At 47.2% G+C, this 12,124-nt stretch overlaps 1 protein-coding gene across 2 annotated transcripts in view; it reads left to right on the top strand.

Annotated features, from left to right (window-relative positions):
• The first annotated feature begins 1,324 nt into the window (after nt 1–1,324).
• The window catches only part of ARHGEF28 (Rho guanine nucleotide exchange factor 28), a 143,415-nt gene continuing 132,615 nt past the window's right edge, over nt 1,325–12,124 (top strand). For both annotated transcript variants that reach the window (XM_035099489.2, XM_060280226.1), the window contains exon 1: nt 1,325–1,454. The gene's annotated coding sequence lies outside the window, so the exon portion shown is untranslated. The remainder of the gene's footprint in view (nt 1,455–12,124) is intronic.

The raw sequence follows: 12,124 nt of genomic DNA on the forward strand, positions 1-12,124 counted from the left end.
TCTTTTGCCACGTCTCTTCACAAATAACAGTAACAATCGGACAACTGCAGCAGAATCCTCCAGGTCCTCTTTGGACTATTCTTGACCCTCTCATGAAGTCCAGCCTGGGCTGGCCTTAAGCTTATGCCCTGTATCTCATAAACTATCTGTTGCCCCCAAGGGCGCTTCAATGCAAGAACTGGAAGCAAGTTTCAACCGGCAGCAACAATATTTAATCACATTTATATCTCAAGGTGGGACGTGGGTGGCACTGTGGGTTAAACCACTGAGCCTAGGGCTTGCCGATCAGAAGGTTGGAGGTTCGAATCCCCGCGATGGGGTGAGCTCCCGTTGCTCGGTCCCAGCTCCTGTCGACCTAGCAGTTCGAAAGCATATCAAAGTGCAAGTAGTTAAATAGGTACCGCTCTGGCGGGAAGATAAATGGCATTTCTGTGTGCTGCTCTGGTTCGCCAGAAGCGGCTTTGTCATGCTGGCCACATGACCTGGAAGCTGTACCCCAGCTCCATTGGCCAGTAAAGCAAGATGAGCACCGCAACCCCAGAGTTGGTCACGACTGGACCTAATGGTCAGTTTTACCTTTATAACTCAAGGTGGTATACATGGTTCCCTTCCCTCCTTTAATCCTCACAATAACACTGTGAGGGAAGATTAGGCTGAGAGGCAGTGAGTGGCCCAAGGTCACCCAGGGTGGATTTGAACTCTGGACTCCCAGTCTGTGGTTGATCTGACACACTAACCACTGCACTGCACTGCCTCTTTCTTGAGCCAAGCCAGCCCTGCAGCTAGAAAATGACCACAAACTTGCATCTTTCTTATCTAGGGCTGGATTCCCAGAAAGGGAAGAAGGGCTTTGCTAATTACGGAGGTAGAGGGGCGAATGGGCTGACTCTCGGCGTGGTCCTAATGCACGGGCACGAAGTACACTTTGGCTGAAAGCTTCTCCCTCCCAAGCCACAACCCCATCTTGGCAGCAGAGGCGACTCCAGATTTTGCCTCAGCTTGTCCCGGCACTTTTCATGGCATTTCAGTCGCCCGGGTGCAGCTGTTGCCCAGCGCAGAGCGCCGCTAGAGGTCGCTGCCCGGCTCCCTTCAGCTGCCCGGGAGAGTTTTCACGCGCTCTGGGGAGCCGAGAAGCCCAGCCGCTCCCCTGGCCGCTTGGGGCGGCCCTGCCAGCGCTCGGCAGCAACAAGTCGGACGGGGAGGGAGGGAAGGATGGATGGGCGGGCGGGCAGGCAGGCGGCGCCCGGCTCCGCCCCTCGGAAGCCTACTCAGGAGAAGCAGCAGCTGCAGCAGCAGCAGCCTCGGGAGAAGCAGAAGCAGCAGCCGGCGACGGTGCCGGGCAGGCAGAACCCCGCGAGGGCGCGCCAATTCGGAGGTGGCGCCGGAGCGCTTCTTCGGCCCCCGGCTGCGCTCCAAGGGCCACTCCGGGACTCCTCTGGGGGAGCCAGCAACAGGTATGCCCACACCGGGGGTTGGGACTCCGCTTTCTGGCGGGGCTGGGGGAGAAGGGACTTTTCCAGAGTCTGGCTTTCTGCTGCTTTGCTCAGCAGGTGTCTTTCATCTCTCTCTCTCCCTCCCTCCCCCATGGCGCATTTGGCTTTAATGAGTGTGAGAAGCTGCAATTCAACAGGCGCAGCTTTTTTTGTGTGCTATGCCAAGGCAGTGTTTGGTGGTTTGGTACTTCTCCGCCCTCCCTCCCTTCCCCTCCTCCGGCAAAGGCTTATCTGCCTTTGTTGACAGTGAGAGGCAGAAATCCAACCGATGTAGCTTCTTGCTGCGCCAAGGCCATGATGGGAGGAAAGGCTCACCTCTCTGGGATATCTGCCTGTCACGTAAAACGGTGGCACAACCTTGCCAGGTCAGTGTGGGGTGCCAGGGAGAAAAAGGACTCTCTTCAAAAAGATTAGCTGAAGTTTTCAGTGGGATATGCGTTGCGGTGGTGGCATTTTGTGTTTGCAGCCAAGTTTGCCAAGTGTATATGCTCTGAAACAGGGGCGGGCAGACGGCAGATTGGGATCTGCCTGGTGATCTGCTGTAGACTGGGAAGGGTTTCTGATTCCCACTAACAATTAACAATAGCAACAAGAAAAGCAGCTTTCCTCACCTAAATTAGGCGCTGAAATGAGGAAAGCCAAGCAGGTGTGGATTTTTGTGTGTAAGGACAGCCGGCTCTGTTCAAAACAAGTACTAAAACACCTTTCTAGGCTTAGCATTTCCTCAGAGGTGTTATTTAATTCTGTGTGTCTTTTGCATAGGATTCTGGCTGGTGGCTCTTGGGGTTGAAGTTAAACACAAACAAAGCTCTGAGAAGCCTGAAGTTTGCCCAACTCTTCTCCAAAAGGATTAGCTAACTTTCCCATTATGTCTAATGAAATGTTCAGTGTAATTTGAAGGCTTCCTTGCACACATCTACGCAACAGACTGAATTTCGTCTAGTAAAATAACATATTGCTTTATCTTATTTTGTGGATCCAGGACAAACTCAACTGCTTAGTCTAGGGAGGGGGAGCTTGTGGCTTTTCAGGTGTATTTGTACTACAACTCCCATAATCCTTGACCATTGGCCAGGCTGGCTGAGTTACAGATCCCCTACCTTTGACCTACTCTAAGGCAGATTAGGCAAGGTGCATGTAGTGGTTGTGGTGGTGTTTGGGCCAGTGTGCCTGTGAACACCTACTTTTTCCTTCTGCCTGATTAAGAGTTCTGTGTGACTTAAAGGGATACATAGATGCATACGTCTTTGCAGCACCTATTTTCCAGGTCCAGTAATACAGCCACATCTGCTCGCTGGTCTCAGTCTTGTACTGTACAGTATTACCTAGCTCTTCTGACTTGGGACTTGTCTGCACTGGTGCCATATGTAGCATGTCAAACTTGATTTCACAGTGAATTTCATGCATGGCTCACCTGTGGGATCTGCACAATGCAGCTGGTGTCTCAAAATGCCTGCACTAAAAACACCACACCACCTTTCCAAAGAGGTGTTGAAGAGGCTTTGAACAATTTACAGTGCAACAAGTTGAAATGCAAACAGATTTTGCAATTGCCCCAAATGAACTTGCAGCCCTAAGGAGCCTCGTCTGGTGTCACCTTTGTTGGAGCATCAGGGCTCAGGCATCCCAAGCCCTTATCTCCTTGCCTCCCTCCGTCCCTCAAAGTCATATACTGTTAGGCCTCCTTACTTTGGGTGGAGTTCTTGCCTGTCAAGTATCTTGCAGTCTAGGTTGCTGGCCAAACTAAGGGTTGTTGTTTCAATTTTTAAAATTTTATTCGGCATACTGATTTCCACCTAGAACAGGGGTCCCCAGACTTACCCAGCTTTGGGCCGGTGCCCGCCACGTCGATTGCATGGCGGGCCGGAGGGCGGGGGAGTGCGCGCCCGTGCGCATGTGCACACACACTTACTGGCGCGGTGGCGCGCTTCCAGGTCGGAAAAGGCGCCGGAAATCATTTGTGCGCATGCGTATGGGCCTCCCCCGACCCGGAAGTGCACCAGAAATGACCTCTTCTGGGTTGGGAGAGGCCCATACGCATGCGCACAAATGATTTTCGGCACTTTTTTCCGACCTGGAAGAGCGCTGCCGCACTGCGCGCCATAAGAGCGGGCGGCGGCAGTGGGCGGCAGGGATCGTCGCGGGCCGGATTGGGAGGCCAATTGGGCCACATCTGGCCCGCGGGCCGTAGTCTGGGGACCCCTGACCTAGAACAATCACCACCCTTTCTGGTTGCTTCTGACCATGGACTCAGAAAGGGTGATATACCTGTCAAGCTCTAACACACTCAACATGACCTCAAGCCCGACATGTCAGTAATTCTCCAAACTGGCGTTGCATGAGAAATAAATAAATTTAATTATTAAAGGGGCTTGCAAGGAGAAGGCTGCTCATTTCATCTCAATGTTTGAGTGGCTGCTTTCTCTCCACCCAATTCCTGTCGGCATTGTGGATAGGGGTCATTCTGTCCCTTTTGCAGGGCCAATTGAATCATCCAGTGGCTCTCAGTGCAAAGACGTAGCAGAAGTACCCCCTACCCCCCCCCCCGCTCATTGAGGAGGAGGAGGTCTGTTGCATCTCTGTATGAGTGACCAGTGTTCAAAATTAGCCAGGCACCAGGTGCCTTTTGCACCTGTCGGCCGCAGGCAACTAAGTGAAGATGCCTGGGTGCCAGGATGGCTCACCATCTGGAGGTGCATGCCTGGGGTTCGTTGGATCTTGACTGTTTTCACACACTAGCAACACATCCTGTAGAATTCTATTTGTTATATTTCATTCGAATGCTCGGAATGAATTTCAGGCACCAAAATGCTTTTTCTGTGCAGAAAAAGAGGTAGAAATAGACTAATATATAAGTGGACTGTCCCTGGATCAAGTGACTTTTCTTCTTTTAAGTTCTCAAAGTTCTTAACCGAGCTCAAGGTTGTCATCTGAACTAGCCAGATGTTTAACCGAGAATCAATCACAGCCAGCCCATCATTTGAAAAATGAGACTTTAGAGCTGTCTTACCCCAAAAATGACAACTAGACATTCCATTTTGGTGACTGTATCCTTGGTATAAGGAGCCATTTGGCCCATAGCTTATATCTCGGAGTTTCTAACACTGTCAGAATGACTGCTCTGTGCTTGCCTCCTGCCAATCAGCATTTGCTATGGGTTGGGTCATTCTGTTTCAGCTCCAAATTGAATTGTTCAGTCAAACCTGATGTAGAGAAACAGCAGACTAACCTGCCTCCAGGGTAGGAAACCTATTGTACTGTATCTCTGTATGAGCCACTGCTTTGAGATTGCCATATTCTAGTCAGGAAGCCCCCCCCCCCCCGTGCCATGCCCAGAAATGCAGCATACCCAACTCCCTCCAGCAACAGCCACCATTGCCAATGGTCAGGCATGATGGGAATTGTAGTCTGGCAGCATCTGGAGGGCCATAGGTTCCCTACCCCCGATATAAAATAACCAACCACTGTACATGTTGCATTTCTGCAGAGTTTGCACCCAATCTGCACCCATCCGTTGAAGGTGGTGCATTCTGTGTCCTGCTGTAGAGACTGATTTCCAGGACATGTGTGCTTGCGGCTTTCCCCTTTCAAGTGTGTGCAAGTTATTAGCAATCGCACAGTTTGAAAAGGGAAATGCTCTTAATTTTATTGACTTTTTCATCAAGAAGTCTTCCCCCTTCCTTTCACTGTAAAATGACCTCAAGGAGGCTTATAACAATTAAAGCATTATGCAGTGCTGTGACACGGTAAATGCAGTGCTAACAAAGCAAGATAAAGCAGTGAAACCCCGCAGATAAAAACAGCAGATAGAGGTTTCCACTAAGAGCTCTTGTATACCATTGGGAGAATTTATAGACATGGGATGTGGCCTGCAGAACTGATGCAAATGTATATGGGTTTTTATTTTTATTTTTATAGAGTTTGCAGTTGGAAGGCATCTTCTGTGACTCCTGCAACTATGCAGATGCTAAATGTATTGCTTTTCCTTTCCTTTGGGTCACATCAGTGAGGCCCAGAGGGGTGTGTGTCTTGTCATCTGGGCAGTTCAGGACCTCCATAAACACTGCCCAGGAGAGGTCACTGGCTGTTACCGAGGGATGCCCAAACTTTTTTCAAAGAGGGCCAGATTAGATGAAGTGAACATGCGTGAGGGCTGACCACAGTTCTTGAGCTTTTTTAAGGATTGTAGTTCTTGAGGCTTTTTTTTTTTTTTTTACAATTTTACCCCAAAGTTGTTGAGCTTTTTAAAGGATTTTGCCGCAGGACATATACTGCCACGGGGACTGGATTGAATCAACCGGGGGCAGAATTGGGCCCATGAAACAGACTTTAGGCATGCCTGCTGTTACCCAAGTATAAAAACTCACTGTAAGAGGTGGCGCTCAGATGACACAAATCGAGTAACAGAATAAAGATGCATGCTTCTTTAGGAGTCAGCTACATCAAAATGATTGCATAATGTCTATAGATTTGCTGGTCCATTAATTAAATGCTATGCAAATTCTCTTGGCACACGTTCGCTAAGCATTGCTAGTTGGAACGTAGGATTATGTTACAGCACATTAAACTGTAAATGAGAATTATTGCTACTGAACCAACAAGTTCAGTTCCCACAGTTAAAGGGGGAAATGTAAATGAGGAAGCTATCCTAGTTAGAGTTCTAAACGCCCCCCCCCTCTACCTGGAGTGCTTTTTCTGTGTTGTTTGGCTTCTTCGCAAGATTTAAATTTCTGGCTTGCTTGTTCCTTTGAGCAGACTAGACTTCTCAGACTGATTTGCTGATCGTTATTTCTAGTATCCAGCATGCAAAACTGTTTCCTCTTTGAAAGGCTTGTCCCTGCTGGCTCCCCCCCCCCCCCGCCCGGGAGACAGAAATGGGAATAACTTAAGATGCTTTTATGTGTGATGCTTCTGTTGTTGCTGTTAAAAGAAGGGTTGAAGTAGCAGGATTTGAAAAGGAAGCAATGTGCGTAACAAGGGGCTTGGCAGGCTCACACCGAGGAACACTTTTTGACCTAGAAGAAGGAAGTGTGGAAAAAGATAGAGCTTTGAATGGAAACATGAACCCCCTTATATTATTGGAGAGGCAGGGAAGGGGGAAAATACGATGCTATATAGGGGGTCCAGTGAAAGTGGGCAGTGCTAATACGCTGATCTGTGCATTGCAAAGGATACCTCTACTGCATTAACAACCACCAGACACTCATATAGATACCACACGAGATGTTCAAAGACCATTTAAATCTCCCATATGAAATCACTCACAGAGTCAGGTCAGCAAAACATTTGCTATACAGTATAGGCTGCCAGCGCAGGGAGTCCTTGAAACAACTCTTTCCAGCACACTAGAGACAGCAATGGAGTACATTAGAATGGTATGTTCAGAATATGAAAGTAAATCCATGCATGCGTTTTGGCATGGCTAGGACTCTAGCATTCACTGAATAAATTCTTACCGACAGCAACACATGACGTGGGATAGCCATGATTTCCCAACGTTTTTTTAAAGCTACAAAGCAAGCAGGTGGATGGCCCCACAGCTGTAGAACTTGGAGAGGTGTTTAGCCCCTGCCCCTATGCTATTATCCCAGTTGATACACCTGCTTGTTCCTCTCCTTCAGTGTCAGTATTAGTAGCCTCAAATTGGGGGGGGGGGGAAAGGTGCAGGAGAAAAGGGTTAACACTGCCCTCCTCAACCGCAGCCATGGTGCAGTTAGGTCATTATATAGACTATGGGCTTAATAGACTGGGGTGCTCTTTAGATGGTAACATACATTATTTCACAATGTGGCAAGGCAGCCTTGGTTCATTGGGGACCCCCCCCCCCGTTCTGCTGAGTGAGGGGTTCTGGATTCCTGCCCTTAAATCTTGCTTTGTTAAGCCCATATCTCCAAGTGAGTTTTTCCAGGTACTCGCAGCTGCTGCTAAGCATTGAAAAATAGCTGTCAGGAGTCTAATCACAGTTCATGGGTAGTTTGGTGCTTAGCAGCTTTGTAATTTTGGACAGCTCTTATTATAATTTTCAGGAGCTGTTTTTTAACTTTAGATTCTCCTCCCTCTTTTATTTGTTTTCAACATTGGGGTGATCCCTCGGGTGAACTCTGGTGTGTTTGTATTGTGTGTTTGTATTATGTTTTCATTAATGACAATACGTGAAACGCCAGAAAAGAAAGAAAGGGTAAGATGTGTCTGTTGGAGTGCTTCTGCTTAACTCTTAGCCAATAAAAATGTTCCTGCTGGGTTTCCCCCCTGCTAATGTGGCCATGGGAGAATGCCCCAGAACCCTTTCCGCTTTTACATATTGCTAATGCGACTGTCAAGTTCTGATTACAGAACCTTTATGATTAGTGGCAGACTGTGAGCTTATGAAATGCCACACCCTTGGTTAAGAAGCTATTGCTGATTCACCAATTGGGTGTGGTTGTGGTGAGGAATAGGACTCCTACCTACAGCTAAGCAAATTTGGTCCTAATTCCCATAAGCGATCCTTTATTTCTAATGTTGAGCAATGTTTTTGTGAACATTTTTGGTTAAAAAGCAAGCTTCCGTTTTCTTCATAAGGTGGAGGTAAATGCTACAAGTAGTATGTAGTGTGGTGCAGTGGTTAAGAGTGTTAGTCTTGTAATCTGGGGAACCGGGTTCGCATCTCCGCTCCTCCACATGTAGCTGCTGGGTGACCTTGGGCTAGTCACACTTCTCTGATGTCTCTCAGCCCCACTCACCTCACAGGGTGTCTCAGGGCAGTCTCAAGCAGGTCACGCGCCCTGGCGCTGAGGGGCGGAGATCGCTCCGGCGCCCCCACCCTCACAGGGCGTAGCATGGCTTCCGCGCGGCTTTGCCACGCAGCATCCTGCCTACCGGCCCGGCACCCTTTCACCCTGCGCCGCCGGGACTCTACCTAGAGCCGGCCCTGGGGTGTCTGTTGTGGGGGAGGAGGGGAAAGGAGATTGTTAGCCGCTTTGAGACTCCTTCGGGTAGTGATAAAGCGGGATATCAAATATAAAACTCCAAACTCCTCCTCCTCCCACTTGTCTAGTACAGTTGACTCCATGCTCTGATGTAATTACACAGCAGATGGAATTCAGCCTGGGGCTGCCATATTTGATGGTAAACCCATGCCCTTTGTAATGTTCAGTTACACCCTGTGATGATAAGGGTTGAATGCATGTGGGCAATGCCTGGTGAAAATTCAGAAGGGAGAGGTGCAATTTGGAATTCAGTTACTCTTCCATTTTTCTTACCTCTAGAAATTTTTGCAATACAGGTGTTTTATTTTGACATATTTTTTTTAATGCAATTTTTCTTATGTGGCCAAACGGGCAGGATGTGGAGAGGAGGCCAGACTCCATGTATCCCTCTTCTGAAGTTATTTTGCTATCACTGTGATGTTGTGTTTAAATATCTGTTTTCTTTTCCCTTTTGGTTTACGGAGCAGCTGGCAGGTGGCGGCGGGTGTTGTGCAGTTCCAAACAATAGCAGCATAAATGTTTCTTAGGGGGAAGAAGGAAGGGTAAATAAAGTTAATCTGTACATGTGATCACTTAGCCAAGTATTCTTCCCTGTTGTGTACTTTGCTTAATCTGATTTCTTTAATGGCGCGCAAACAAAAACAATCTTCTAACAAAACTCATTCTTTCCGTTGAAAATTTGTTCTCATTTAGTATCTCATCACAATGTGCTTTGTTTGACACTTCCAGGCAAAACGCTCTCTTTCTTGGGGCTCTGGCAGTGGAGAACTTTCCTGATACGCAGTGCTTCTAGAAAACTTGAAATTCCTTCATCCTGAGTGCAAGCCCCAAACTGGTCTTCTGCTGAGCAGTTTCTCAGCCCAGGGCTGGCCTTAACGTAAGTCACCCTGAGCCACTTGTCTCAGGTGGCAGTTTGGGAGGGGCAGTGGAATGAGGCCTCCACATCACCCGCCCCAGACCCCAGCCTCATTGCCAGCCACTGCTGTGCTTCTGGGTCTCCCCCGTTGGCGGCAGCTGCCTCAGTGGACATCTTGGCAAAACCTTGTGAGACCTGGGATGGCTTCTCTGTGGTGCAGTAACTAGCAACCAGCAGTGCTGTGTGGTGTAGCATTGGCAAGTCCTGCCTTGCCTCAGGTGGCAAAAATGGCTTGACCTGGCCCTGGTCAGGCCTGCCACAACTTAGTTTTAACGGAAAAGGGGCTGCTTTCACCCTAAAAGGCAGGCAATTATGGCAGCTAAATTGCTCCATACAAGCTGTGGTTTCATGGCTCGGTTAAACAGGAAGCCTGAACGCCAATAAAGGATGATGCAGGTGAGAGGAGGGAGAGTCCATCCCCAGAGGGGGGGTCAACAATCCCTTCAGCTGTGATTTTATTTATTTTTATTGTATTTATTAAATTTGTATATCATCCTTCATAAATCTCAGGGCAGTTCGCAACATAACATTACAATATAGAAAACATAAACTACATCAGCCTTTTTCAACCTTGGGTCCCCAGATGTTTTTGGCCTACAACTCCCATCGTCCCTGACCACTGCTCCTGTGAGCTAGGGATCATGGGAGTTGTAGGCCAAAAACATCTGGGGACCCAAGGTTGAAAAACACTGAACTACATAATAAAAATAAGAACAAAAGCCAACCAATAATCCCCCTCCCATAACACATTTAAAAGGGCATTGGAGGGCAACCATCCAAAGGCCTGGTTGAAAAGGAATGTTTTAGCCTGGTGCCTTAAGGTGTGTAAGAGAGCCAGTGCGGTGTAGTGGTTAAGAGCGGTAGACTTGTAATCTGGGGAACCGGGTTTGTGTTTCCGCTCCTCCACATGCAGCTGCTGGGTGACCTTGGGCTAGTCACACTTCTCTGAAGTCTCTCAGCCCCACTCACCTCACAGAGTTCTTGTTGTGGGGGAGGAAGGGAAAGGAGAATGTTAGCCGCTTTGAGACTCCTTCGGGTAGTGATAAAGCGGGATATCAAATCCAAACTACTACTCCTCCTCTTCTTCTTCTTCTTCTTCTTCTTCTTCTTCTTCTTCTTCTTCTTCTTCTTCTTCTTCTTCTTCTTCTGAAGGTGCTAGCCACAACACACTAGGGAGAGCATTCCACAAATGGGGAGCCACTGCAGTAAAGGCCCGTTCTCATGTTGCCTCAGAGGATGATTGACCCCCATTATATCTCCCCTGTCCTTCCCACTTCATCTGTTTCATGAGTTTCTCCATCTTATGTTCCACAGGGGGAGATTGTGTGGTTTGAGGGTTCTGTAGCCTGATCCTTTCCCACAGTCTTGGAGCTGTTTCTCCTTTAGAGTATCTTCATTTCATCTCTGAGGCAGCACATACGATCCCCCCCCCTTGCTGCTATAAATGTCCCCGAAACAGCGTATAGACCAACACTGCTGTTTTTCTTCAGATGTTAGTGAGATCTTACACAAGAGCAGGAAGCCAAAGAGGATCAATTATGTGTCCTGTTGCACGTCCCTTTCAGGAAATACCATTATTAATGTGTGACTCTACTGGTGCTTGCTTAAAAGAAATAATTAGCATGTTTTTAAACAATGGTTGCTGTCCTTTTGCGTGGAAGACATAATATGTTCCTGAGAGTGCTTGGTGTGGGGCTTAATGCTGCTTGAGATGCAGGGGAGTGTAATGTAAGAACGCCTATCACATGTCTGCTCCATTGCCAGGTTATGGGTGATAACTAACTCTAGCTACAGGTGAAACTCGGAAAATTAGAATATCATCGAAAAGTGCATTTATTTCAGTAACGCAATTTAAAAGGTGAAACCAATATATGAGATAGATGCATGACATGCAAAGCAAGATATGTCAAGCCTTTATTTGTTGTAATTGTAATTATTTGTCGTTAGGCGGGTCAATTATAAATGGAATGTAATTAATGAAATGTAATAGCGATGTTTATTTTTGTATTATTGTAACTATTTGTTTTATTACTCTGGAATTTCCAAAAGAAAGCATTTGTAAAAATTAAAAGAAAAAGAAAAAATAAGAAGTTGCTTTACTGAAATAAATGCACTTTTCGACGATTTTCTAATTTTCCGAGTTTCACCTGTAGCTAGAGTTAGTTATCTACTCTGAATATCACAAACATAGGGTGATGTGCAAAGTTGTTGTTGTTGTGTATGGGATTTGACCCCTATGTTTTCCTCCCTTATGGTTTTGATTTGGGCTACTTTAAAATGAGGCTGTTTTTCTTTCTTTTCTGTTTTATTGTAATTTTACTGGTGTTAGCCGCCCTGAGCCCAGTTTTGACTATTTATTATTATTATTATTTGGGCAAAGCAGCATTGTGGCTGTCAACAATTTAAAGTGTCCCTAGTTGCATATCTTAAAGAGCAGAGTCGGATCGAATGGCTTAAGGCTGCAATCCTAAAATCATCTCCTCTAGGAAGGGGCCATGGCTTAGTGTGGAGTACATGTTGAGAACACAAAAGGCCCAGGGTTCAATCCCTACCATCTCCATTTAAAGAGTTCAGGTTAGCAGGTGATGGTGAAAGATCTCTGCCTGATACCATGGAGAGCCAGTGAGAGTCAACTACGGTAGTGTTCAGCAACTGCTGTGTTGGGACTAGGGATGGAAGAATCTGTGTTAATTTCAGTTCTCTCCACTTCTCATCTTTTCCAATCTTAAATTTGGTTCTCTACATTT

Source organism: Zootoca vivipara, chromosome 11 (genome assembly GCF_963506605.1).
Source record: "Zootoca vivipara chromosome 11, rZooViv1.1, whole genome shotgun sequence".
Classification (NCBI taxonomy): domain Eukaryota; kingdom Metazoa; phylum Chordata; class Lepidosauria; order Squamata; family Lacertidae; genus Zootoca; species Zootoca vivipara.